General features: G+C 38.8%; 1 pseudogene; it reads right to left on the reverse strand.

The window, feature by feature from the left end:
* LOC149177034 (serine/threonine-protein kinase GRIK1 pseudogene) overlaps positions 1-27,462 on the reverse strand; it is a 39,184-nt pseudogene extending 11,722 nt beyond the window's left edge.
* Between the last annotated feature and the right edge of the window lie 392 nt (positions 27,463-27,854).

Below are 27,854 nucleotides of genomic sequence, written 5' to 3' on the forward strand. Positions count from 1 at the left end.
AAGATCACCCCAAGGAGTTGAGGAGAAGGACCAAGAGACTAAGTGATGGCAAATGATCGAGACCGCATGTAAAATCCATCGAATGCATGATCATCCTGAGGGTAAGTATGGTAAGTAAAGAACACCTTTCGAAGTACATATCTCAGTTAAGTTTGTAGGACTGCTTGTCATTGCCATATCATCATGCATTTAGTAACATGCATGTGTGAAAACACAAAATTCATTTCATGTGTTTCCTCTAAATGTCTTGCTTCCTTTTCACTTGTTTGACCAACGGTCGTCTTTAGCATGTTGATTGTTATGTCATGCTTGTGACCTTGTTCTGGTGATATCAAAGGTTTGTCTTTGTGTGCATGAGCTTTTTCGACTACGTAAACACCCGTCGCACTCACACACAATGTTGTAAGCATTGTTGTGCAAGTGTCTTCACAGTCGTCCAAAGGTCTATCCCAAGTGCCACACTTGTTGCTTTCACCATTAGACAATCTCGCTCAGGGTCATGCTGAACATATGTTGTCTTGTCGGTTTGAGGTGTCTTGTCATCAAGTCATGTTGAGTGTGTGTTCGTAAGGTCATGTATACACAAGTTCAATTGCTCACACACTTAACCTTTTTTCTAAAGATCTGTTGACCAGACCACCCTCCATCAACCAGACCTCCATTGAGATACACTGTGCAGTATCAGCCCTCAGTGGCCTTACACTGTTGCCCAAAAATGCACAGAGATGGAGGTCGTCATCCAGGCAATCTACACCGCACAGTTCCGGAATCAAGCCAGCTGACTGTCACTCAAAACAATGCACAAGTTGCCTATGAAGCCATTTCACTTTGCGCTTCCTACAAGCCTATCCATCAAGCCTCTTACTAGTCAACCAAAAAAGTTTACTTGAGTTGTGACCTAGGGCTGCACTCATCTCCAAAACTACGCAATAGTTGTCCAGCCTTCTTAACTGCACTACTTGAAAAAACTGCACAGACATGAGGGGCATGCACCTAATGTCTTTCACCGCATTGTCACGAGAAATTATGTATTTCTGCCAGGCAGTCCACCTTCTAGCCTGCTCTCCACTCTTTTTGAAAACTGTGCAATTTTCATTGACAGTCCACCTGCTGCCCAACACTTTGCTCGGCCTGAAAATTGTGCAGTCATGTCTTGCTTGACTTCCTCCCAGAACTGGGCATTTATGACCAACAAGCTCCCATAGCCCGATCCTGGCCTCCTCTAGGAAATGTCATGTGCAGTTTTCACTACCAGTGCTCCCTGCTGCTCGTATTGCCTTCCTAGAAAAACTTCGCAATTTTGCCTCCCAGCTAAGCCATCTCTTGTAGATGTCATTGTTGTCCTGGACTGCTCAATCCAACCTTATAGTGACCTTTGCACAAGTTTTCCCAACAATTTCTCGGAACCTCACATTTGATCTTGACATGTGTTCTGCACTGTTTCAGATCCTTGTCCTCTCTCCCAGTCACCTGCACCTAGAAACGAAATACAATGCATCATGGTAGACTAGGGTATTTTTGGATTTGATGTTTGTCTCATCATGAGTGATTGCAGAAACAGGTACATGGATGAGACATGGCACGATAACAAATGGGATGAACAAGGAGTGCATGCTAGAAGACTTACTCGTGGTTGGACGAACACACGAAGCATACCAAGTAGCAAGAAAAGGAGACACATGCACATGCATGAACCATTGAGCAAACACCAAGGCCATCAAAGACCCTACACGCTTCATCATGCGGAGGTGAAGATATGATACACTAAGAACACACTCATCACTTAGTAGCACAACAACTTGACATGAACAACACAACCTGCCTGTGCATACCACAAGTGTCATTTCAAGTTGTTTCATGAGTCGTCTCGACCACATCACTACTATGGGCCATACTTGTTGTAATCGATGTAATGTAACGTGGAAGTCCAAGAGAACCATAGATGAAGTCAAAGAGTCATGTAAGTCAAAGATTCATGTTTGTCGAACAATCATGAGGGAAGTCAAATAGTCACAAGGGTCAGTTTCACCCTTGGCTATATATACCCCCTCATTTGTACAACAAGGGACTTTTCACCTTGGCTCCTCCACATAGCCTTGAGAGTTTGTAATATTTTCTTTGAGGAGCGAGCAGTGGCTCCAATGCTCCACTACTGGGGTTAGTGATGTATGGTGTATGAATGTGTCTTGGAACTTTCACTTAATTCAAAATCCCGTTAACAGGACAACACGTTTTCAAACATGTATTGTATCTGTTTGTAAAACTATTCTTTGGACGCTTGCAATACATATTCTTTAACTTGTACTAAGACAACTAAATTATTTTGGTTGTTTTAGTGCATCCACTACTGGAAATGTGTTGTATCAATTGTTATCATTGTGTCACACGTGTGGACTACTCCATCGGACACCATACAAACTCATTCTTGTAAACTTGTTATAACAACCGTCGCACTCGTGGGGACTACTTCGCTCAGTGTTGTACGTGCTATCCGTTAATTTTGTGTTTGTGACTGCCACATCCGTGTGGACTACTCTGCTGGAAGCTGCGCAGATCCTGTTGTGTTGTGTGTCTCTATCTGAGTTGGGACTATTCTCTCTCGACTTGAGACTCACTCTAACCCTCTCCCTCTGCAGTGAAAGAAATTATAAACAAGTTACACTAAGCACTCACCAAGCACATGAACCTCGCTTTTTGAAGATTAAGTGAACCAATCTCGTGTGGTGACAAGCAAGAGCTAAGGCATATCTTTAAGACAATGGAAACCAAGCCATCATACTGGATGGGACTCCTATACCAAAAGATGTGAGGTCTAGTTGGGACTTCATACCGGGAAGATCCCCCGAATGTTGGTAACAACTTGCTTCATATCCTAATTTAGGAGTGAAATTCTCCAAAGCTTTATTTTAGACCAAGCCACCTTATCCTCTTCAATTTTATGCTACTTAATTTGAGCTCATCAGTGCACTAATTCCATTAAATTACCATCTCTCTCTGTAAGCCTCATTTATTTATTAATATCCAAATTGACTTTGTTTATGGTTCCATTACATCTACCATATAAAATATCTCCTTATTTTGAAGCAAGTTTATTAAAGGTCTTAATAACCTGAAGTTTTCTAAGCACCTTAGTGATGGATCCTCTCTAATTTTTATTGTAGTTCCTTTACTTATTTTCCAAATTTCTCATTTTTGATAAAGGGAAATTCTCTTACCATTTCTTTCCAAACAATTGAGGCCCCACCATAAGTTTTGACTTCCTTTCTAATCCATTCTTCTATTGATAATTTTATGATGTATTAATCCATTATTATTTTTCCCCAGAGACCTCCATTGTACATCAAACTTGATAGAATTTGGTTGCTAAAATTAATACAAAAATGTTAATGTTCTTCGTAACCCATCCACTATCTTCCTATGGTCTAGTCAACATCTTCCATTTCATTTGAGGAATACTCCCATTCTCTATATTTCCCATCCAAAAGAAGCTAAAGTACTTTTTTTCTTATCATTTCAACTATGCACTTAGGAATATGAGCTAAGGATAACCAATATATTTGGATCCCCTACATAACTAATTTTACAAGTGTTAGCCTCCTACCTCTAGACAATCATCTATAACAACAATTTGTAATGCTCTTATCCATATTTTTGTGCAACCATAGACAATTTGTAAACTTGTATCATTGGCTTTTATGTAGAATTCAAGGTATTTTTCTCAATTATAAAGGGGAAGAGAGTTAAAAGGAATAATTTGTTGCACTACCTTTCTCTTTATTCCTCTAGACCACTGAATAATATATATTATTTGTTAATTTTTATATCGATCCTTGTCGCTTGTTATATAAGTCAACATTTCCCTGAGAATTTTGTTTCTCTTTGATTTGTTCCTTCAAATATGCTTACATCATTGACAAATATGATATATAGCAAGGATATTGAGATCCCCATTTTTATTTCTTTGATGGAACCTTCTCTTTTGATGGAACAACAAGGAATTCCAGTGACTGTGGACTTCTATAGCTAGTTTTGACCCACGAACTCGAATTTTGTGCCACTTTTTCAGGGCTATGACTTAGGCCACAACCCAAAACTTCATGAAACTTCCAGAAATGATAAACAACAATGGAATAAGGCTACTAATGGAATTATTCGTACAAGTACTTGATATGACCCCTACTATCCATGACAAGCATTTCGTCAAACATGTCACCAATATGTAATCTATAGGTCATAACAATAGATCTGAGCATAGGGGTCTCATACTTATCTGAGATTCGTAAAGAAGCATTGTTGCTTTATCACAATAGTTGTATTATCATATATTATGTCATATATTCATTGTACATTCATTTGCAAATAAAAACATGATGAGATCCATACATCAAGTCTATCATAAAACATACTCATAACCAGCATATAACCAACATAAATAACAAGGATATAACAATCATAAGAATCACATATGAACCAGTATATTTACACATGAAATACCAAGGAGAAAGAGCTCTTATTAATGAATGCATAATCCAACCAGGTCCGAGACTTCCATGAACTGCCCGACCATAGATTGGCTGAACCAAATATCTGTTTTAGCCTATCACCCTCATGCCATATTCCAAGAATGAATGTGGGGCTCACAACAAAAACAATCCAAGTATCTATGGGATTTACCGCAATCCCATCAGATCATTAGGCCCTAAACAAGCATGAATGCCACACAATTATCCACCTACACCATGAGGAATTTGTCTACCTCCTAGTCTATAAGCTTTACAATATATCTCGCCATTCATCGGTTGAGGATTCCTAGGCCCAATCGAGACTCCACCCTCCAAGCTTTACCGTATATACCGCTGTTCACCGACTGAGGATTCCTAGGCCTGATCAAGGGCACATGCTTCTAGGATTTACTGTATATTCAGTCATTCACTGGTCGAGGATTCATAAGCCCACTGAGGTACACAAAATCCATCTTTACCACAATCCCACCTTCTTCAGTTCAACGATTCCTAGGCCTTGTGTTCTACTTCTAAGACCACCTCACTCAGTTTTGAAACTATCTAGCAATCCATCTTAACCAAATAAAATAGAACCCATCACACCATGGCTATCCAGAAATGACAAGGCAAGGCTAAAAATCATTGTCACACCTAGAAAAACCCATACTAATGACATCAAGAGGACCAAATACACACATGCATGTACCACGCATGCCAAATATAGCAAGAAAATCACACATGTAGATTGATACCTGCAAGTAATCCCACTGTAGTTACTTGATCCTGCTATTCCTGGCTTGGTCTTTGCTTCCCTTTGCCTTATGTGTCCTTTCTCTTTCCTTGATCCAATGCTAGAGTGCTCCAAGAATGCTCTGAGTGTCCAAGAGTGAGAGAGAGAAAATAGAGAGAGCTCCAAAACTGAACTAACAAAAGGTTCCAACTAATCCTTAGAAGCCTTTTCATTAATGAGGCCTCTATTTTCTTCAATTTTCCATTATTTTCTTTCATTTTACTCTACACATGCAATCTGTGACCTTTCACCTTCCTTTTCTCCTAATTGTTATTATTTTCATAAATAAAATTCCAATTAATGCGTCTTTCCTTTCCAAAGCCCTTGCCATTTCCTTTGCCAATTTCCTTAGCCATAATAAACCAAATGAACAACCACACCAGGATGTTTTTCCCAACATTGATTTTGGTTTATGTGTCCCATGACCATGGTCTTATTTTTCCTTTATTAACTTTATTACGTGGATTTTTTGACCAGGGTTGTTACAAACCAATACCCATAATATGATTCATTAATCTACAGAATATATATTATATATACTGTTATCACTCAGGTTGTCCTTAAGCTCTGGAAAAGGATACGGCCGAGGTAACCACAGACCAACTTTGGACTGTAGGTTCTAGCCAACCTGCAATCAGAGAGGGCTCTCTCTTTTAGATTTAGCTTTGTTGAAAAGGATTTTAGGCTAGGTCTCGAGTTCAGAGGGTTTTTGTTTTGTTTTTGGTGGGAAAATTAATGTTTTTAGACAAAGAGGCAAGGCATAGTCTAGAAGTTTCAAACCATTGGACGTGGAGTCAAGGAGGAGAACTGCTGGTGCATTTCTTCGATCACAAGAGAGGGAAACTGGAGCAAGATAGCTGAGCATGAAACAATATTTCAGGTTAAAATTATGGGAAAAATGCTAAGTGATGAGAGGCAGTTAAGAATCTCTCAATCAGCTTAACAGAGGAGGTAACAGAGCGCTACCTAGGGGCAGTAAAGAATCCCTAGATAATTGGCAAACACAGGTGAATTGGGGTAAACATGAGCCAGGAGGAATTCATATTCATAACCAATTCAATCAGAGGAAAACATAAAGAAATAGCAGAAATTGAGCATAGAGAGTATTTAAACTAATTCTAGGCTATTCTTTCTTTCTACTATTTAGATAGTGGTAAACAATAAACAGAGGTGAGATGCACTTATTGCTTCAGGCTGCAGCACAAGAATTCCATCTTCATATCTCCAAAAACATTCATTTGCATCAAACAGTTTGCTCTCCAAGCTTTCAACAATCTTTGATTATAGAAAAAACTCAGGTATACAATGCGAGTCTCTGGTGAAAATTCTCAATCAACCAACACTTGAAACAATGTAGAGGGTGGTATATATAGGGAAAACTATCTACAGAGTTCCTTTATTACATCTTGACCTAATCAGGTCATAAAGAAAAATGACTACTTAACCTAATCCTATCCAGAAATAAATGCAAAAATATCTCGGGCTGCGCTCAGGGCCGCCGTATCAAAACTGAATAAATGATGCTGTCCTTGGTGGCTTGCTGCAGTGTTTTCTGAAATAAATGTGTATGGGTTTCTGCATCTCTGCTGTCTGTCTGCATTTAAAGCTTTAACTGTGATTTGAGGGCAAGGATGGGCTTATGCCTCTTGATTTGACTTTCTGGGGGGTGCTCATCAATGTTCAGGTGCTTCGAGCCCCTAAAAATCTTCGGCTGATACTCTTTGGCTTTTCTTCTACCTCTGATACTCTTTGGCAATAAACAGATGCTGTACTGATGTGCTGTGTGTTAAATCATCATTTAATGGCCGTTGTTCAGCCTCTGTTTTCTTCAAAACTATTTTCTGGTCCTCCCGGCAAGCTTCGCGAAGAAAAATGGGTCATTCAGCGCCTTTCGGGCCTGCTGGGGGCCGCATAATGAAAAGATTCCATAAAGATTCCCCATTCAGGCCCAAAAAATCTAGCGATGAGTGATTTGCGCTCATCAAAAACTACCTCAGAATCTGATTTCGGGGCTCCGAAGTGCGATTTTTGCCCTTCGCGCCAAAAAAGTGCTGATGACGTCAGCATGACGTTGTACGGCAGGTGACGTCAACGATGATGTCAGCATGATGACGTGACGGGATGATGTCATCATGTACGGACGGTGACGTGGCATGACACGTGGCAAGGGGCCACGCAGGCAGATGACTCGACATGTGACTGGGCAGAGGGGGTGATGTAAGCGGTGACTGTGCAGGGGGGTGACGTAAGCGGTGACGTCACCGGGCAGGAGGCGGTAAGTGGTTTTGTGGCGCACCACCTTTGGGGGGGGGAGCGGTTTTGTCAGAGGGGGCTCCGCCACAGCCCAGGAGCTGACGCGTGGCGGGAGGTACGGTGGTAATACCGCCCATCTCCCGGACGCTAAAGCTCGAGCGTTGTGGAGATGGGACGGCCCGCCCACCATCGATTTGCGGGGCGGACGATTCGATGGCTGGTGGCCAAGATAATATGGAGGGGGGATATGGGCGGAGAATATACAGAGAATATTCCATTTTTAATATGCGCGCAGGTGGGTCTAAACAATGGTTTATGCGGGTTACGGGGGTTATATGGGTTTAATACGCGCGGGTCAATGTATTTGTGCACAAAACTTTGGTTTAGGGGCGGAAAAGGGGGTTTTTGAGGGTTTAGGGCTAGGGGAGAGGTTATTAATCTGGCCAGGTGTCAGATTAATCCCTTTTAAGACACGGATGGACCGTTTTTTCCCGGACTTATAAAAATATGGCTATATTGCCAAGGAGGGGATATTCACATAGGGGAATTTTATATACAAAGTTTTAGTAGGGGAAGGGGGAAGACTGATAGGGAATTATATAATACTGTTAGTAGTTAATATGATGGTGATCAGCAAGCGCTAAGGTCAGGGACCTTAGGCTATTTTGGGGAAAAGACCTTGAAAAGAAATAAAAATCCTTGAGTGAAGCAGATCTTCACCAAGGCAACTGATATGGATGATGATGAATCTAAGAGGAATCAAGCAGATCTTGACCTCTTTGGGAAGTTAGTAAGGGACTTGGGGAATTAGAAGAAGGGGGGAGTTAGTTATGTCCACCTTTGAGCTCCTTTGCATGAACACTGCCTGCACTGTGATCTGTAAAAATATAACACTTTGTACCACAAAATTGATCATAAATTATCATTCTGCAACCACACAGCTACCTACCCAGCCTACTCTCCTAACATTTTTTCTTCTTTTTGGTTTGGGTGCACTTAGACTTGCAAACCCAGATTTACAATTTTTTCTTTTGAATTTTTCCTATCTAAATCTACACTTATTTCTGCCAGGGCCCAGATTAAGCAGTTGGGTCCCTTTGATTCTCTACCTATCTACAGATCTGCCAAGATTAAACTGTTTGGACAGATATCATTCTCTATATTCTAAAACAGGAAATTGAAACCTAGGGAGACCAAGATTAAACTGTTTGGACCTCCCTTAAATGAAAACTCTTCAAAACTGGAACAACTCATCAAAAATTGGAATCAGCAGTGGCATTTGGACTAGTACACTTCATGGCTTTCTCCTTTGGTCTCTTCTGGAAATATGGAACACTGCAGCTTGCAAAGTATGACATATTTGGCATGTGAAAATGTCAATCATGAAAAATGATACCCTGTTGCAACAGGAGGCTAACAGTGGCTCCGTGGCTCCGTGGCTTTGTTCTGGCTTTTAAAAATATAAACTTGGAACTATAAACAACCTCTTCCTCAACTGAATTACTGTGAACTGTACAACATCGCCTGCTTTCTTCTGCGTGCTTGATAATTATGTACAACATTGTTTGAGCATTATGTCTCTGAAAATCATGGGTCAAAACTGATGTATCTCCTCTGACTCTGGTCCTGAACAGTTACTGACCAATTTCTTCTTCCTTGTCAACACTCTTTTGGCTGAAGATTACAATCTGCAACAGCTTGCCTTTACCATGATACATTGTGATGTGTCTGTGCTATTCTTCGTTGTTGTGCTGAAATTAGTGCAGAGACAGGGCTTTTAAAACTGGAATACTTGCATCGGCTGGATCTTCACAGATTTACTGCTGCTTCTTAAACAATCGGCTTGCTTATAAAAAAAAATGAAAACAAAGTGCTGATATATACAAATAAGACTGTACAAAGATATATACAAAGCTGCATTGTGTCCCTTAAAAGGGATCATGGTAATGCTTCAGCATACGACCATTGACAGGGCCTTCTTCAGCAGAACAATCCTCTACAGATCTGAGAAAATAAGTGTTATTTCCCTGAATAGCAGAAATAACCAATGGACCTCTCCATAGAAAATCAAACTTGGCATGTTTGCCCTTGTCTTCCCTTCTTGAGTCCCATCTTAGAACTTTGTCACCAACATTGAAATCTTCAGCCTTAGCTCTCTTATCAAACATCTTCTTGAGCTTTTCTTGCACAATCTGAGCTCTGTCATAAACTTGTTCTCTGGTTTGCTGTAGATGGATGGTCTGATTGATTCTTCTTTGAATGTCATTCGGTTCAGCCTGAATCTCTTGTAACAGCTTGATAGTGGGAATGCCCAGGGATGAAGGAAATCTGGCCTCCATGCCATATACTAGCTCATAAGGGCTCATCCCAATGGATCTTTTGCTTGACAGTCTGTCTGCCCATAGGGCATTTACCAGCTTTTTGTGCCAGTTCTTCTTGTTTTCTTCCAGCACTTTCTTTATGATGTTGATGAGGCTTTTGTTAGATGACTCGGCCAAGCCATTGCCTTGAGGGTAATAGGCTGTGGAGTGGCCCAAGGTAATATGAAATCTGTGGCAAAAATTGATCATCTTTTTGGACTTAAAGGCAGCGGCATTGTCAGTGATGATTTTCTCAGGGCAGCCAAATCTGGAAAGGATATTGCACTCAAGGAATTGGATAATGATGGTGTCATTGGCTTGTCTACAGGGAATGGCTTCAACCCACTTAGTGAAATAGTCGGTGGCTATTAGGATCCATTTGTGCTGGCCTGAGGAAGAGGGACGGATTTCTCCAATGAAGTCAAGACCCCATTGTTGAAAAGGTTTTCTGTGGAGATGGGTTTAAGGGGCAGGGGCAATAAATTTCTCTTGCCCTCAAAAATTTGGCATTTGTGACATGACATGGCAAACTTCTTTACATCTGCAAAAATAGAGGGCCAATAAAAACCAGCCCTTAGAATTTTATCAGCAGTGGACTTCCAGTATAGATGTCCTCCACAGTCACCTGCATGGAATTCTTTCATGACATTGTTAGTTTCATCCATGGTTAAACAATTAAGCAATATACCTTCATGATTTCTCCAAAATAATGCACCATCTATAACACAAAACTTTAAAGCTTTCATTTTCAAAAATCTTTTCTTGGTTCTGGACAATCCTGGGGGAGCACACAGGTTTAACAATACAAAGCATATATCAGCGTACCATGGGGATTGTAAAAAGATTTCACTGATCTGTGGAGTCGCCAGCTCCGGTTCATTGTCCAGCTGGTTAATCTCTAAGGCTTGAAAGTTTGTTTCGGACATCAGTTTAGCTAAACCTTGTCCCTTTATCAGCTTGGTTGGTTTTATCTCTATGTCATATTCAAGGATGTTTGCAATCCATTTGCCTCTTTTGCCTTCTAATCCCTCTTGGGTTAATATGTCTTTTACAGCAGCATGTGGGACATAGGCAATCACGTGTGAATATAATATGTACACTCTGAAATCCTTGATGGCCTTAACCAGTGCGTAGGCCTGCTTTTCCATTATTGGGTACTTCAAAGGGGCGTCTCTTAATGCTCGGCTGAAAAAAGCAATTGGTTTTTCAGCTCCCTGTTCATCCTTTTGCAAAAGGACAGCGGCTATGGTGTGATCAGATGCAAACGAAAATATGATAAAATCTTTATCAAACTGTGGGCTAGTTAGGACCGGGTTTGTGTTAAGGCTGATTTGATACTCTCAAATGCTTGCTTGGTTTCAAGAGACCATTTTACCTTGGCATCCTTCTTTAACATGTTGCTCAACAGTCTTATCAGCTCAGCTAGATTTGGAATAAATCTTCTCAAGAAGTTGATTTTCCCAAGGAATGCTTGTAGTTCTTTAATGTTTCTTGGAAATGGGATTTGGAGGATGGCTTGTATTCTTTCAGGATCAATTCTGATCCCATCCTTTGATATGATGTGGCCAAGTAATTTGCCTTCTTCAAGGCCAAACAGAGACTTCTTGGGGTTCAAGGAAATGCCGTATTTCCTACATGTCATGAAAATTTGCCTGAGATGCTTGAGGTGTTCTTCATCAGATTTGGAGAATGGGGTTAAGTCATCAAGGTAGACAACTAGGAAGTCATGTATTTCTTTGGCAAAAGCAATATCCATTGCTCGTTGAAAGGTAGCACCAACGTTTTTAAGACCAAATGGCATCTTTACATACTTGAATGTTCCCCAGGGTGTAGTAAAGGCAGTTTTGTCTTGGTCGTCTGGGTGAACAAGTATTTGGTTGAAACCTGAAAAACCATCTAGTAAAGAGATTCTAGATGATCCCACTACTCTTTTCAAGATGTGGTCCATTTTGGGCAAAGGGTAATGGTCTTTTAGGGATACTTGATTTAAATTTCTGAGGTCTACACAAAGTCTGATTTCACCTGTCTTTTTTCTCGTAGGAACAAGATTGGACACCCATTCGGAAAATCTGATGGGTGCTATGATGCCTGCTTCAAACATCCTCTTTACTTCCTTCTCAATCGGGGGAAGAAGCATAGGGTTAATTCTTCTAAGTTTCTGCTTGAAGGGTTTCTGGTTTGGTTTTAAAGGAATGGTGTGTTGGATCACCGAGGTGTCATAGGATTTCAGATCCTCATAGCTCCAAGCAAATACATCTTGGAACTCTTTGAATAAGTCAATGTACTTGGGCTTTTGATCAGGTGGTAAGTTTTTGGACAGTTTGATCATTTTTGGCTTTTCTACTGTCCCAATGTTATGTTCCTCTATCTCAGTGTTTATGGGCTGCAATTTTGGCTTTCTGGGCACGTCATTAGCATCAAACATATCTTCTAATGGGGTTAGGCCAGCAGGCAGAAAGTTATCCTTTAATTCAATGATGTCTGCCTCTGTTTTGGCTATATCTTCCAAGTGTATTTGTTTCAGCTGTTCTATGTTTTCTTTGTCAAAAATAGTTGGTTTCAGGGTTTGTTTGACTATTGCAGCCGTTACATCTTGCTGAGTTTCATTTGTTTGGTGTTCTGTATCTGTCATAGCATCCATGTCGATGTTGATACTTGAAAACTCATGCTCAAGGGTGAGGAAATTATTAATCTGGGCATCATTATCGAATACTTGCCAGTCTTTAACGTTATTTGGGACTGCGGGCCTATGTTTTATTTCAGCTGTAAAGTGATGGTTTGGGTCAAAAGGAAGCTTGCATGTACTAGCAAAAGTAGCTAGGCTGTGTGCATGAATGTTGTGATTTCTTGAAATCTTGTCAAGCTTGAATTCAGTGAATGCCTGGAGTATATTAGTAGCAGCGGTCCTATAGGCTCTCATTCTGTTGTCGTTGGTTACAAAATTGCCTTTCATCTGTTGTATGATTAAATCAGAGTCTCCCAAAATAGACACTTTTGCAGCTCCTAGAGTTTTGAGGAGTTTAAGGTCTAAAAGCAGAGCCTCATACTCTGCCATGTTATTTGTGCATTTGAAATTCAGTCTGTAGGCATGTCCTTCTGCATGGTTGTTATATGTGTTGTGAATCCAGACACCTGCCCCTGCTCCTAACTTGTTGACAGAGCCATCAAACTCTAAATACCATGTGATTTCTCGCTTATGGTCAGTATCAAGAGATTGAGCTGTTTTAGGATGGGGCAGATTTAAGATTTCTGTTTGGGAAAGTTCTTTTGGTATGCTGGTTGCATCAATTGCTGTGACAGTTTCGTGGGTATTTGCAACCGACTCTTCATTGGTGTGTGCTTGTTGCTCTAGAGTGAAGGGCTCATTATCAATTAAAACATTTGTATCATCATTAAACAAAATAAAAGAATCCATATCAGAGTGGATTGAATAAATGGGAAAATTTTGAGGCTTGCTCTCACTACTTACCACATATTTCATGAGCGTTTCTCTATACAGTCTCTTTGGTTGCCCAAAGACTGAAATAGTGGCATAGGAGAGGTCTAATTGAAGGGATCCTTGGAGTTTTTCTCCCCATGATCTTGACAGGAGCATACCGTACTTTGGTGGAATGTCAGCAACCACTACATCCATGAGGATGGTCTTGTTTGGGTATTGAACTAAGGAGACACACAAGTCTTTGATGAGGTCTAAACATTTCACTTGACTTGAGTCAAATGAGTATAAATCTTTGTAAGGTCTTGTAACCTCAAGATTCAGTTTTTCCATAACTGCTTTGGGCATAAGATTGTGCGATGCCCCTGAGTCAAACATAGCATTGTGCAAAACTTTGTCATGTATATGCAAACTGACATAAAAGGGTGGGACAGGTCCATGTGTTGATTTTCCGTTAACTTCTGGGCCAAATAGCAACTCTGGGTTGTCATCTAAAATATTTACATCATCTTTGACCTCTGGCATTTGAAGTGATCTTTGAATTTGCTACCTATATACATCGTGTTTAACAAGTTCTGAGAGGGGAATGGATATTTTTAACTTAGCTATTTCTGTCTCTAAGTTAAATGGCTTTTCCAGTGGAGTCTTGGTGTTGATAATACCAGTTTTTTCTATTTCATTTGAATTTTCTGCGTTTTGCTCTTGTTTATCACTGCTATGGGAAGTTTTTTCTTGCGGTTTTTCAACTTCAGGAAAGTTTTTTGGAACCCTGTTCGAGCTTTCTTTCGAGGAAGAAGGTGGCAAAGGCTGATCTTTGGAAGGTTGTATCTCTGTCATGTCTTCTACAGTGACTTGATGCGGGTTTAGAATAGGTATATCAGTTGGTTCTGTTATGACAGCCTTTCCTTTAGTCTTGCTGGGTTGTTTGCCTTCCTTTGTTTTACTAGGTTCGGAAATGTCAATGGTCCTAGTTCTCAGCTTATATTGTTTGTGTACTTCATACACAGCGGTATCATAACCTTGTTTAAAATCAAAAGACTCGCCAGACCTAGTCTGAAACTGATTGTAATCAGGTTCATTTTGGTCTTCTTGGGACAGGACAGTTTGGTGCTCACCCTTTAGATCCATTAAGTTCATGTGAGTGTCCTCTATGGGTTCACTAGATGTAGATCCTTCAACATAATTATCTTGGAAAGGGGGTCTTATATCATGGTCTTGGTTAGGCCTACCAGCATTTGTGTTCTGTGTTTTTCTAAAATTTGGGTTCCTTATGGTATTAGACTGTTGTCCTTCCCATGATGCCTTTCTCTCAACATTTTCTACTCTTTCTCCCAGCCTTTGCAGGCCATTGATGATAGCATCAAGCTTTTGATCAAAAGCTGAGGGTTCTTCCTTAAAGGTGGTTATTCTTTCCATTCTAGCTCTGTTTCTTTTGGCAATTAAATTGGCTTCTACGCTGACAGCAACATTTTGCATGTCGGCAAGGGTTTGAGGAGCTCTTTCTTTTAACTGGTATGCCATATCCGGGTCAGATCCATCGGGAAATTTGTACAAGGCCAAATCAGGTGGAGGCCTTAAGTTCTGTGGTATTGCGTTATATACATTATTGAATCTTGCACAATACTCCAAAACAGTCTCTTGAGGACCTCTTTTGATCGTATCATATTCAGCTAGTATGTGAAAGGGGTCTTTCTTTTTCTCCCATCTGTTGGTAAAGGATTGGTAAAGCTCATCTGGGGTGGTTATGGAATTTGCAGCAAGTGATCTGAACCAAGTTTTTACATCACCTGTCAAACTCTGAACAAAAATTCTCATTCTTACACTATCATCGTCTATCTCATAGTTTTCAAAATAGTCTTGCATCTTTTTGGTGTGCTGAAGGGCTGTGAAAGGACCGGTGGAATCAAAATATGTGATTTTAGATTGGTACTCTTGAGGTAAAGCCCCAACATTAGCAGGTAATTGCAGGGGTGCATATCTATTAGCCATATTGGCAGGTATAAGTGGAACAACTGGGACAAGTGGAACAACTGGAGTAACGGGGATCACAGGAGTAACTAGAGCGCTGGAAACAACAGTAGTGCTAGTATGTGCAATGAATGAAGGTGTGGAAGGAGTACTACGGGATGTAGATGATGAACTAAGGGAAATAGGGGTTGAACAGAACAAAACCTTGACAGGGGTCGGAATACTACTAGGGTAAGTTGTTTCAGGGCTCAAATCAGCAAAATCTTCCTGTCTTTCTTGCTTCCTAATGATTTTCGAGATTATGTTAGGGTTTTCAAAAACAGCTGGAGGGTTGGGGTCTGGATTAGACCTTGTATATCGTGGATTTTTCTTGGGAGCCAGCTTCCGAATTGTTTTTTGGGTAATTTTCCGGGAATGTTTTTGTAATCAACGAGGGACTAATTAAAATTTGAGACAACTTGTTTGTAACTTAAAACTAGCATGAAGATTGACTGAAGCAACATTTATTTACTCCTGTTAATGCAAAGCAAAAAACAGTCTCAAAGGCTTCCTGGCTGACATTCAGGCTTCATCTGTAGTTTTAAGAGATAAACAACAGTTGGAAAGTTTGATTTATGGTCTCAGCAGAGCTTTCTTACCTTCTTCGTGAAACTATCTGAGGAAATCCCTAGCGAAGTCGCCATTATGTTATCACTCAGGTTGTCCTTAAGCTCTGGAAAAGGATACGACCGAGGTAACCACAGACCAACTTTGGACTGCAGGTTCTAGCCAACCTGCAATCAGAGAGGGCTCTCTCTTTTAGATTTAGCTTTGTTGAAAAGGATTTTACGCTAGGTCTCGAGTTCAGAGGGTTTTTGTTTTGTTTTTTGTGGGAAAATTAATGTTTTCAGACAGAGAGGCAAGGCATAGTCTGGAAGTTTCAAACCATTGGGCGTGGAGTCGAGGAGGAGAACTGTTGGTGCATTTCTTCGATCACAAGAGAGGGAAACTGGAGCAAGATAGCTGAGCATGAAACAATATTTCAGGTTAAAATGATGGGAAAAATGCTAAGTGATGAGAGGCAGTTAAGAATCTCTCAATCAGCTTAACAGAGGAGGTAACAGAGCGCTACCTAGGGGCAGTAAAGAATCCCTAGATAATTGGCAAACACAGGTGAATTGGGGTAAACATGAGCCAGGAGGAATTCATATTCATAACCAATTCAATCAGAGGAAAACATAAAGAAATAGCAGAAATTGAGCATAGAGAGTATTTAAACTAATTCTAGGCTATTCTTTCTTTCTGCTATTTAGATAGTGGTAAACAATAAACAGAGGTGAGATGCACTTATTGCTTCAGGCTGCAGCACAAGAATTCCATCTTCATATCTCCAAAAACATTCATTTGCATCAGACAGTTTGCTCTCCAAGCTTTCAACAATCTTTGATTATAGAAAAAACTCAGGTATACAATGCGAGTCTCTGGTGAAAATTCTCAATCAACCAACACTTGAAACAATGTAGAGGGTGGTATATATAGGGCAAAACTATCTACAGAGTTCCTTTTATTACATCTTGACCTAATCAGGTCATAAAGAAAAATGACTACTTAACCTAATCCTATCCAGAAATAAATGCAAAAATATCTCGGGCTGCGCTCAGGGCCGCCGTATCAAAACTGAATAAATGATGCTGTCCTTGGTGGCTTGCTGCAGTGTTTTCTGAAATAAATGTGTATGGGTTTCTGCATCTCTGCTGTCTATCTGCATTTAAAGCTTTAACTGTGATTTGAGGGCAAGGATGGGCTTATGCCTCTTGATTTGACTTTCTGGGGGGTGCTCATTAATGTTCAGGTGCTTCGAGCCCCTAAAAATCTTCGGCTGATACTCTTTGGCTTTTCTTCTTCCTTTGATACTCTTTGGCAATCAACAGATGCTGTACTGACGTGCTGTGTGTTAAATCATCATTTAATGGCCGCTGTTCGGCCTCTGTTTTCTTCAAAACTGTTTTCTGGTCCTCCCGGCAAGCTTCGCGAAGAAAAATGGGTCATTCAGCGCCTTTCGGGCCTGCTGAGGGCTGCAGAATGAAAAGATTCCCTAAAGATTTCCCATTCAGGCCCAAAAAATCTAGGCGCAAATTGCTCATCAAAAACTGCCTCAGAATTTGATTCCGGGGCTCCGAAGTGCGATTTTTTCCCTTCGCGCCAAAAAAGTGCTGATGACGTCAGCATGACGTGACGTTGTATGGCGGGTGACGTCAGCGATGACGTCAGCATGATGACGTGACGGGATGACGTCAGCATGACATCATCATGTACGAACGGTGACGTGGCATGACACGTGTCAAGGGGCCACGCAGGCAGATGACTCGACATGTGACTGGGCAGAGGGGGTGACGTAAGCGGTGACTGTGCAGGGGGGTGACGTAAGCGGTGACGTCACCGGGCAGGAGGCGGTAAGTGGTTTTGTGGCGCACCACCTTTTGGGGGGGAGCGGTTTTGTCAGAGGGGGCTTCGCCACAGCCCAGGAGCTGACGCGTGGTGGGAGGTACGGCGGTAATACCGCCCATCTCCCGGACGCTAAAGCTCGGGCGTTTTGGAGATGGGACGGCCCGCCCACCATCGATCTGCGGGGCGGACGATCCGACGGCTGGCGGCCAAGATAATATGGCGGGGGATATGGGCGGAGAATATATAGAGAATATTCCCTTTTTAATATGCGCACAAGTGGGTCTAAACAATGGTTTATGCGGGTTACGGGGGTTATATGGGTTTAATACGCGCGGGTCAATGTATTTGTGCACAAAACTTTGGTTTAGGGGCGGAAAAGGGGGTTTTTGAGGGTTTAGGGCTAGGGGAGAGGTTATTAATCTGGCCAGGTGTCAGATTAATCCATTTTAAGACACGGATGGACCGTTTTTTCCCGGACTTATAAAAATATGGCTATATTGCCAGGGAGGGGATATTCACATAGGGGAATTTTATATACAAAGTTTTAGTAGGGGAAGGGGGAAGACTGATAGGGAATTATATAATACTGTTAGTAGTTAATATGATGGTGATCAGCAAGCGCTAAGGTCAGGGACCTTAGGCTATTTTGGGAAAAGACCTTGAAAAGAAATAAAAATCCTTGAGTGAAGCAGATCTTCACCAAGGCAACTGATATGGATGATGATGAATCTAAGGGAATCAAGCAGATCTTGACCTCTTTGGGAAGTTAGTAAGGGACTTGGGGAATTAGAAGAAGGGGGGAGTTAGTTATGTCCACCTTTGAGCTCCTTTGCATGAACACTGCCTGCACTGTGATTTGTAAAAATATAACACTTTGTACCACAAAATTGATCATAAATTATCATTCTGCAACCACACAGCTACCTACCCAGCCTACTCTCCTAACATTTTTTCTTCTTTTTGGTTTGGGTGCACTTAGACTTGCAAACGCAGATTTACAATTTTTTCTTTTGAATTTTTCCTATCTAAATCTACACTTATTTCTGCCAAGGCCCAGATTAAGCAGTTGGGTCCCTTTTGATTCTCTACATATCTACAGATCTGCCAAGATTAAACTGTTTGGACAGATATCATTCTCTATATTCTAAAACAGGAAATTGAAACCTAGGGAGACCAAGATTAAACTGTTTGGACCTCCCTTAAATGAAAACTCTTCAAAACTGGAACAACTCATCAAAAATTGGAATCAGCAGTGGCATTTGGACTAGTACACTTCATGGCTTTCTCCTTTGGTCTCTTCTGGAAATATGGAACACTGCAGCTTGCAAAGTATGACATATTTGGCATGTGAAAATGTCAATCATGAAAAATGATACCCTGTTGCAACAGGAGGCTAACATATACACATAATGGTTTATAGAGAAACCTAAAATAACTATAATTGATCTCTCTCTCTCTCTCTCTCTCTATATATATATATATATATATATATATATATAAAGCAATGAATGTAAACAACTAAACTCTTCTATAAATTACAACTAAAATATTAATTTACAAAAAAAATTCTAACACACAATTCATCAAAGTACCTATAGCTTATGGCACATGGGCTTGGCGTATGTCTTAAAACTTTTTTTTCTTGGCTAAGTATAGGTCTTCCTCAGACTTAAGGGAATGGGTTAATGCATCGAGACACCGTGGCATTTGGTAGGAGTGAAATCTTGCTCCCTTATGTGCCATCAATGGGGTAATTCCAAGTGGCGTGGTTTTCCTTGAATAACAGTAATGAGTCAACTTGGATTCTCGAATAGAAGCTAGTGATGACTATGCTCACTACTAGTTTAATGACCAAATTATAATAAGTTTAGAGTTTGACATTTGACCGCAGGCTTCTGAATAAGGGTTTTTATTATTAGCATTGTAGGGTTCATCTCTTGAACGTTATTTAGTTGATTTTGCTAGTTAACTTTGTGGATGAAGATATGGATTATTGTACTCCCTCTTTGTTAAAACATTCAATGGAAGTCTAACAAGGAGAATAATTTGAAAGGGTTTTCCCCCTTAAGGGTTGTTTCCTTGGTCTTCGATTAATCTTGGTGTCTCTATGTGTGAATTCTTTTCTTTTATTGTTTCTTTATGTTCCATTGCATTGATGATTATATTGTTCTTTCTATTTAATTGCATATATTGTTGGATAATTTTGTAAGACTAAAATGTTATGATGTTGTGGGGTGAATTTAATGTGTAAATTATGAAATGCAATTATCTAAAGAAAATAACAATATAGCCCTAAGAAAAATTAACAAATACCTAATGCAATTCGTTGTTAAAGCCTGTAGTTTTACTTTTTACCACCTATAGACAATGTTGTGACCACATCACAACAAGCAAGAGGCAATATATGTAATCAGGAAGAAGCAAGATTACAACACTTATGCAAGTGCTATGTGCATCAAGAAGTAATCCAATGATAGTCTATATTATTCAACCATTTTTTCCTTATTTCAAACAGTTCAACTTCCAACCTTTGTCAAACACTTGCAATCATGATATTAAGCATTTCTACAGCTCCAAACACATCAATAATACTAGCATTATATCACAACAATGATACAATGCTCAACGAAAGTCACACCATGAAAAAATATCGAGTTGACATCAATGCCAACTTTCCATAATGGCAACACAAAAAGGTTATAAATGGGTGTTGGAAACATGCCAATTTGGACCCAAGTTAATTTAACTGCGAGCTTCTACTGTTGCTCCTGTCACTTGAGCTATGAGGGTTTTGATATTGTCTTGTTTCTTGTTATAAACTATCTCTTTGGTCACTACATCTACTACTTTTTCCCCTGCCTCTTAACCTTCATCTTCCTTTATATTTTAAGATAGAAACTGAGATTTGAATGCATTTTCCAAAGAATCATCATTCTTATTTATTATTTGTTCATAGGATAACAAAGATCCCAATAACTCATTTATTAATCAATATGTCAAAGTTTGTAAACTCTTCAATGGCTAAAACCCTTGCATCAAACTTCTTTAACAAGGTTCTAAGAATTTCTTCTATCACTTTTTGATCTAAAATTTCTTCACCTTTCGTTCTTAGTTGGTTTACAATATTCACGATTTGAGTCATGAATTGGTCCATTAACTCTAACTCCTTCATCTTAAAATTCTCAAAATACATTCTTAGTGTTTCCAACTTGACTAACTTTGCTTAGTAATGCCTTCATAGTTGGCGTCTAAGATGTCACAAGATATTTTTGAGAAATTTTTCACTGAGATTTTGAGAAATATTTTGTCTTCCAAGCCATTTTGGATGAGATGGAGTGCAACTCTAGCATCCTTCTTCCAAATTTCTTTGAGTTGATCTTTATAAGAAATCTTAAAGCCATCCTGATTAACTAGTTTTGCATATGCATAAATTGCAAAAGCCAAAACATTTTGAGAACATAATATTGTTCTCATTTTGTTTTCCAAAAATTCACAATTATTCCTTATGATAATGGGTATCCTTTGTTGTACACATATGTTGTTTGGAGCCATCTTTTCATGTTGTTTTTTACTAAAGACAATAAAAAAATTCTAAACAAATTAGATCTTCAAAAATAAAGGAATCTCATATACTACATAAATCAATGCATAAATGTTGGAATAAATCACTTGGGTTTTGAATTCATGAAATGAACCCCAATAATAAAATAAAAAATATTCCTAGATGCTAAAGGAGATCAAATGGGAACTACTTATCTAGCAACCCTAGTGAGAATTCCATGTAAAAATATATAATACCATGGTTGATGGGACACGTATTCCAAGATGAATGGTGGGAAAGACATCCTAGGGGGTGTTAATTTGGTTGTTTATGGATAAGGAAATTGGCAAAGGAAATGGCTAAGGCTTTGGGAGGGAAAATTTGCATTTTTGGCAAATTTATTTATGGAAATTAGGAGAAAAGGGAGGTGAAAGGTTGCATGTGAGGAGGAAAATGAAGGAAAATAATGGAAAATGAAGAAAATAGAGGCCTCGTTGATAAAATGGCTTATGAGGATCAGTTGGAAAGTTTGGTGAATGTAACATTTTGTCGGTTCAATGTTGGAGCATTCTCATTATTCTCTCTCTCTCTCTCACTCTTGGACACTTAGAGTTTTCTTGGAGCACTTTGGCATTGGAGCAAGAAAGGTAAAGAAGGCAAGAGGAGGCAAGGACCAAGAAGGAAACGCAGGATCAAGCAACTACAGTAGGTCTCATTGGAGGTATCGACTTGAATGTGTATTTTCCTTACTAGATTTGGCATACATGGGATTGAATGTGTTTCTTTTATACCATGGCATGGGTTTTTCCAGGTGTGACAGTATTTTCAGCCTAGCCTTTCCATTTCCTAATAGCTTTGATGAGATGGATTCTCTCATTCCGTTTATGTGGGATGGTCAGATGGGATTCAAATTTGAGTGGGGTGGATATCCTAATTGAAAAACACATTGTGTAGTGGTCCCTGAACCAGACTATGGGTTGCGGTAAAGCCAGATTGTGTGCCTCAGTGGGCGTAGGAATCCTTGCCGATGAATGGCAAGATATACGTAAATCCAAGAGGTTACAGGATGGAATGCATGGTAAAACCTGGAGAGTACGTCTCGGTGTAGGGCCTAGTTATCCCTGGATCAGACTGTGTATGCATGCTAAAACTTGGGAGACTAGAAGGCACTCCAATCCCTCATGGTTTAGGCGAAGAAATCTAGTGGCATCCACATTGATTGGTGTTTTTTAATATGTTATATGCATCCCACATTCATGCTTGGAATATGGCACATGGGTGATTGGCTGAAGAGAGACTTGGCTCAACCAATCTATGGTTGAGTGGAATGTGGTAGTCCCATCTCTAGTTGATTCATTGCATTCATTAATGAGAAATTCATTCCCTTGATTTTAATGTGTAAAAGTACTGATGTATACATGGATTTTGATGGCTGGTATGTCCATTGTATTTATGTTCCTATTATGCTTGTTATATGTATATTTTCTGACAGTAGCTATGTATGGTTCTCAACATGTTTTTACTTATATCTGAATGGATAATGTATCTACGATTTAATAAATGATAAGGTAGCAAATGACATGACAAAATAATGGTTCATGGCAATTCTCAGATAACTATGGGATGCCTACACTTAATTTTGTTGTTTACACCTGTCAGTTACATGTTGATGATATGTCTGACAAAATGTCTGTCATGGCTAGTCATTCCATTATGGGAAGTGTCCTGGGCTCAGGGCCAAAATGGGTGGCTCAAATCCCGAAATGCTAGTAAAACAGAGCATTAGCATAGAGACTAACTCACCTGGTTAGTGTTTGGGGAGCGTTATAACTCGCTTTGGCAGTATTCGAGGAGCGTTACTCTGGCCTAAGTTGGTTAAAACAATAGTAGGACTCAGGGACGAGCTGCCTAAGTGGTTGACTTATCTCTTGAAGGTTCTGTGGATGATTTTGGATGACTGTGTGTGATGTTCCGTCGATTCCACTTCCTTAAGATCACCTAGGAGGTCGAATATAATCATAGTAGCCTCTTGTCTCATGTTTACCCAGGTTAGCATGGTTACTTGGGTGGATGTGGGAGGAGGGCGTTACAACTTACGTTTTCAACAATGTAACCAAAAAAGAAATTGTTCCCTCTCGCTTCAAATCAACCTCTCTTTTGTTGATTAAATCACTTCAACTTGGTTCCTATTTGATATCATTGACTACCTTAGGTTTCATGCCAATATTTTCACGAGAAAAATAACTTAAAAATAAAAAAATGAAATGAAAAATCTTAATGGCTCCTTTTATCGACTTCTCTGATGCAATTCACCCTAATAATTGACTTTCTTTTGTAATTTTTCCAAGGTACCTAACCCTAATGATTTTTATTTTGGTGTCTTACCTATCTCAATGGCCACATTTTTCTTTCCATTATGTTTCAAGTGGCTCAACAACATCTATCAATGATAGCAAATAAAATATTAGTGACTAGGGTTTGCAATGATGACAAACAGAAGTAGGGGTGGATAAGAATTAAACAATTCAAAGTGTCATCTTAGGAAAAACCCTAACTATAGAGGCAATCAATTCCAACATAGGTCTCTATCGTTGTAATCTTAGGTTAGGTCATGGAACATATAAAGTGGCAACTTCTTTGCATTGAATTACAATGATATGATGCTCACCTCTCATATTAGTATGCCCAATAATGAATCACTCCTCTAAATGATTATATGATTGCTAGGAATTAAACAATTCAAATTGTTATCTAGGGAATAACCCTAACTTTAGAGGCAATCAATTACAACATAGCTCTCTATTTTTGTAATATAGGGTTAAGTCATGCAACATATAAAAGTGGCAATTTCTTTGCATTGAATTAGAACAATGAAATGCTCAAAACTCTCATATTAGTATGCTTAGTAATGAATCACTCCTCCAAATGATTATACCACTACTTCACAACCACCCTTTCCCTCCAACCTCTCTGATACCACTCTAATGGAGGAGGAAGGAAAATATTAATAACTGTAATACGAAAATGAACACAAGAATGAATTATGATTCGCCAATGATACAACAACCCATAAAATGATTCATTGATATACAAAGCATATATTATATACACACACGTAATGTTGTATAGAAAAACCTAAAATAACTATAACTATATATATATATATATATATATATATAGATATAAGCAAACAATGTAAACCACTGAACTCTTCTATAAATTACAACTAAAATATTAATTTACAAAAAAAAAAATCTAACACATAATTCATCAAAGTACCTATAGATAATGGAACATGGGCTTGGAGTATGTCTTAAAACTGTTTTTGATAGGCTAAGCATTGGTCTTCCTTAGACTTAAGTAAAAAAGTTAATGGCTCAAGACCTAGTGGCATTTGGTAGGAGTGAAATCCTACCCCCTTATGGGCCACTAGAGGGGTAATTCCAAGCAGCATGGTTTTCCTTGAATAACAATGATGAGTCAACTTGCATTCTCGAATAGCATCTGATGATTATCCTTGTTGATAGTTTAACCACTAAATTACGATAAGTTTAGAGTTTGACATTTGACTGTGAGCTTCTGAATCAGGGTTTTTGTTATTAGCATTGTTGGGTTCATCTCTTGAATGTTGTTTAATTGATTTTGCTAGATATCTTTGTGGACGAAGATATGGATCATTGTACTCTCTCTTTGCTAAAACATTCAATTACAATCTAATAAGAAGAATAATTTGAAATAGTTTTCCCTCTTGTGGGGTTTTTCCCTAGTCTCCAACCAATCCTAGTGTCTCTATGTGTAAATGATTTTCTTCTATTGTTCCTTTATGTTACGTTGCATTGCTGATGATATTGTTTTTTCTATATAATTGCATGTGATGTTGGATAATGTTGTAAGAGTAAATACTGTTATGATGTTGTGGGGTGAATTCAATGTGTAAATGATGAAATGCAATTATCTAAAGCAAAGAAAAATATAGCCCTAAGAAAAATTGACAAATACCTTAGGCAAGTTGTTGGTAAAACATGTAGTTTTACTTTTCACCACCTACAGGCAGTGCTGCGAGCACATCACAACAAGCCAGAGGCAATTTCCGTGACCAGGAAGAAGCAAGACTGCAACATTTGGGCATGTAGAAGTAAGCCAATGATAGTCTATATTGGTCAACCAATTTCTCCTTCTTTCAATCAGCTTAACTTCCAACCTATGTCAAACACCTACAATCATGATATTAACAATTTTTGAAACTCAAAAACACATCAATAATATCGACATTATATCACAACAACGATACAAAACTCAGTGGAAGTCATACCATGAAGAAATCTCGAGTTGACATCAATGCCAAATTTCCATAATTCCAACACAAAAAGGTTATAAATGGGTCTTGAAAACATGCCAATTTGGATTTAAGTCAATTTAGCTATGAGCTTGTATTGTTCAACTAGGACTTGATCTATTAGGGTTTTGACATTGTGTTGTTTCTTGTTCTAAATCATCTGTTTGGTCACTACATCTACTACTTTTGCTACTGCCTCTTAACCTTGATCTTCCTCTACCTTTTAATATAGAAACTGAGATTTGAGTGTATTTTCCAAAGAATCATCATTCTTGTTTATTATTGGTTCATAGGATAATAAAGATCCCAAAAAATCATCTATCAATGAATATTTGAAAGTCTTTATACTCTTCAATGGTTAAAACCATTGCATCAAACTTCTTTGACAAGGTTATAAGAACTTCTTCTATCACTTTCTGATCTAAAATTTATTCACCTTTCGTTATTAGTTGGTTTACAATATTCATGATTTGAGTCATAAATTGGTCCATTGACTCTAACTCCCTCATATTAAAATTCTCAAAATATATTCTTAATGTTTGAAACTTGATTGTCTTTCCTTAGTAATGCCTTGATAGTTGGTGTCTAAGTTGTCCCAAGGTATCTTTGAGAATTTTTTCACTGAGATCTTGAGAAATATTTTGTCATCCAGACCATTTTGGATGAGATAGAGTGCAACTCTAACATCCTTCTTGCAAGTTTCTTTGAGTTGATCTTTATAAGAAATTGTAAAGGTTTTCTCTATCCTTATTAACTAGATTTTCATATGCATAAATTGTAAAATCCCAAAAAATTTTGAGAGCATAATAATGTTCTCATTTTGTTTTCCAAAAATTCAAAATTATTCCTTATGATAATGGGTATCCTTTGTTGTACATATATGTTGTTTGGAGCCATTTTTTCATGTTATTTTACTAAAGACAATTAAAAAAGGCCAAACAAATTCGATCTTCAAAAATAGAGGAATCTTAGATACTACATAAATCAATGCATAAATTTTGGAGGAAATCACTTGGGTTTTGAATTTCAATCATGAAATGAACCCTAGTAAAAGAAGAATAAAAGAGATTCCTAAATGCTAAAGGAGATCAAATGGTAACTACTTACCTTTTCAACAATGTAACCAAAAAAATCTTGTTCCCTCTAGCTATAAATCAACCTCTCTTTTGTTGATTAAATCACTTCAACTTGGTTCCTATTTGGTATCATTGACAACCTTAGGTTTCATGCCAATATCTTCACGAACAAACTCACTTAAAAATACAAAAGAAACTCTCAATGGCTCCTTTTATCAACTTCTCCAATGCAATTCACCCTAATAGTTGACTTTCTTTCTTGATTTTTCCAAGGTACCTAGCCCTAACAATTTTGATTTTGGTGGCTTACCAATCTCAATGGCTACACTTTTCTTTTCATTATGTTTCAAGTGGCTCAACAAAATCAATCAATGATAGCAAATAAAATATTAGTGATTAGGGCTTTGACAGGACCGTACAACAGATGTTAAACAGTAAAGGGAATTTTATCCAAAACCTGTAATAATTTTTCCTGAATTCTTACAAAATTAACTAACAGATGAACTGATAGAACTGTTGAGGGTACCTACCTGTGCCCATGCGGTTGATGATGCCTCCAGCTCCCTGCTTCGGTTACCAAAAGACCGAATCCACCCAGCCAAATTGAGCAGAACTTGACTACTCAGTCCAATCAGCTTCTGAGGTGAAGCAGACTGTTCCCCCGTGCCCAGAACCTCAAAAAAATCCGCGCTCTTCCTGCTGTTAACTTCCATTCCTCCTTCAGTTTCCCTTCCTCGCTTCTCCTCCCCCTTTTGAATTCTGCTCAGTGGCATTTATTTAGCTTCTTGGCAGTGGTCACTCTTCCACCAGCAGCCCACCGCTTAGTCTCCTGGTGACACCCCCCATGTCACGTATCACCTCTCCATCTCTTTTATGTTCACGTATAAATATATGTATATACTTTATGATTTAATAATGGCATTTCTTTATGTTTTATTAAAGTACTTAATTTTAATATTAAAATTATAACATTATTTTAAGAACCCTTTTAATTAATTTCTTATATATATTTTTAATCATTTTATTAATTTATTAATATAATTTTTATTAATAATATGAGATACATAATTTATTAGCCCTCTTTTGGTATTTACTTATTAATCATAATACATTAAGTAATATGAGTGTTGATGGATGAGTAGAACCTCCATTCGAAGAAATGTCA

The sequence above is a fragment of the Pinus tabuliformis genome, chromosome 4_1, assembly GCF_031772625.1.
Source record: "Pinus tabuliformis cultivar Carrire ecotype Pingquan chromosome 4_1, CPIR1, whole genome shotgun sequence".
NCBI classification, from domain to species: Eukaryota; Viridiplantae; Streptophyta; class Pinopsida; order Pinales; family Pinaceae; genus Pinus; species Pinus tabuliformis.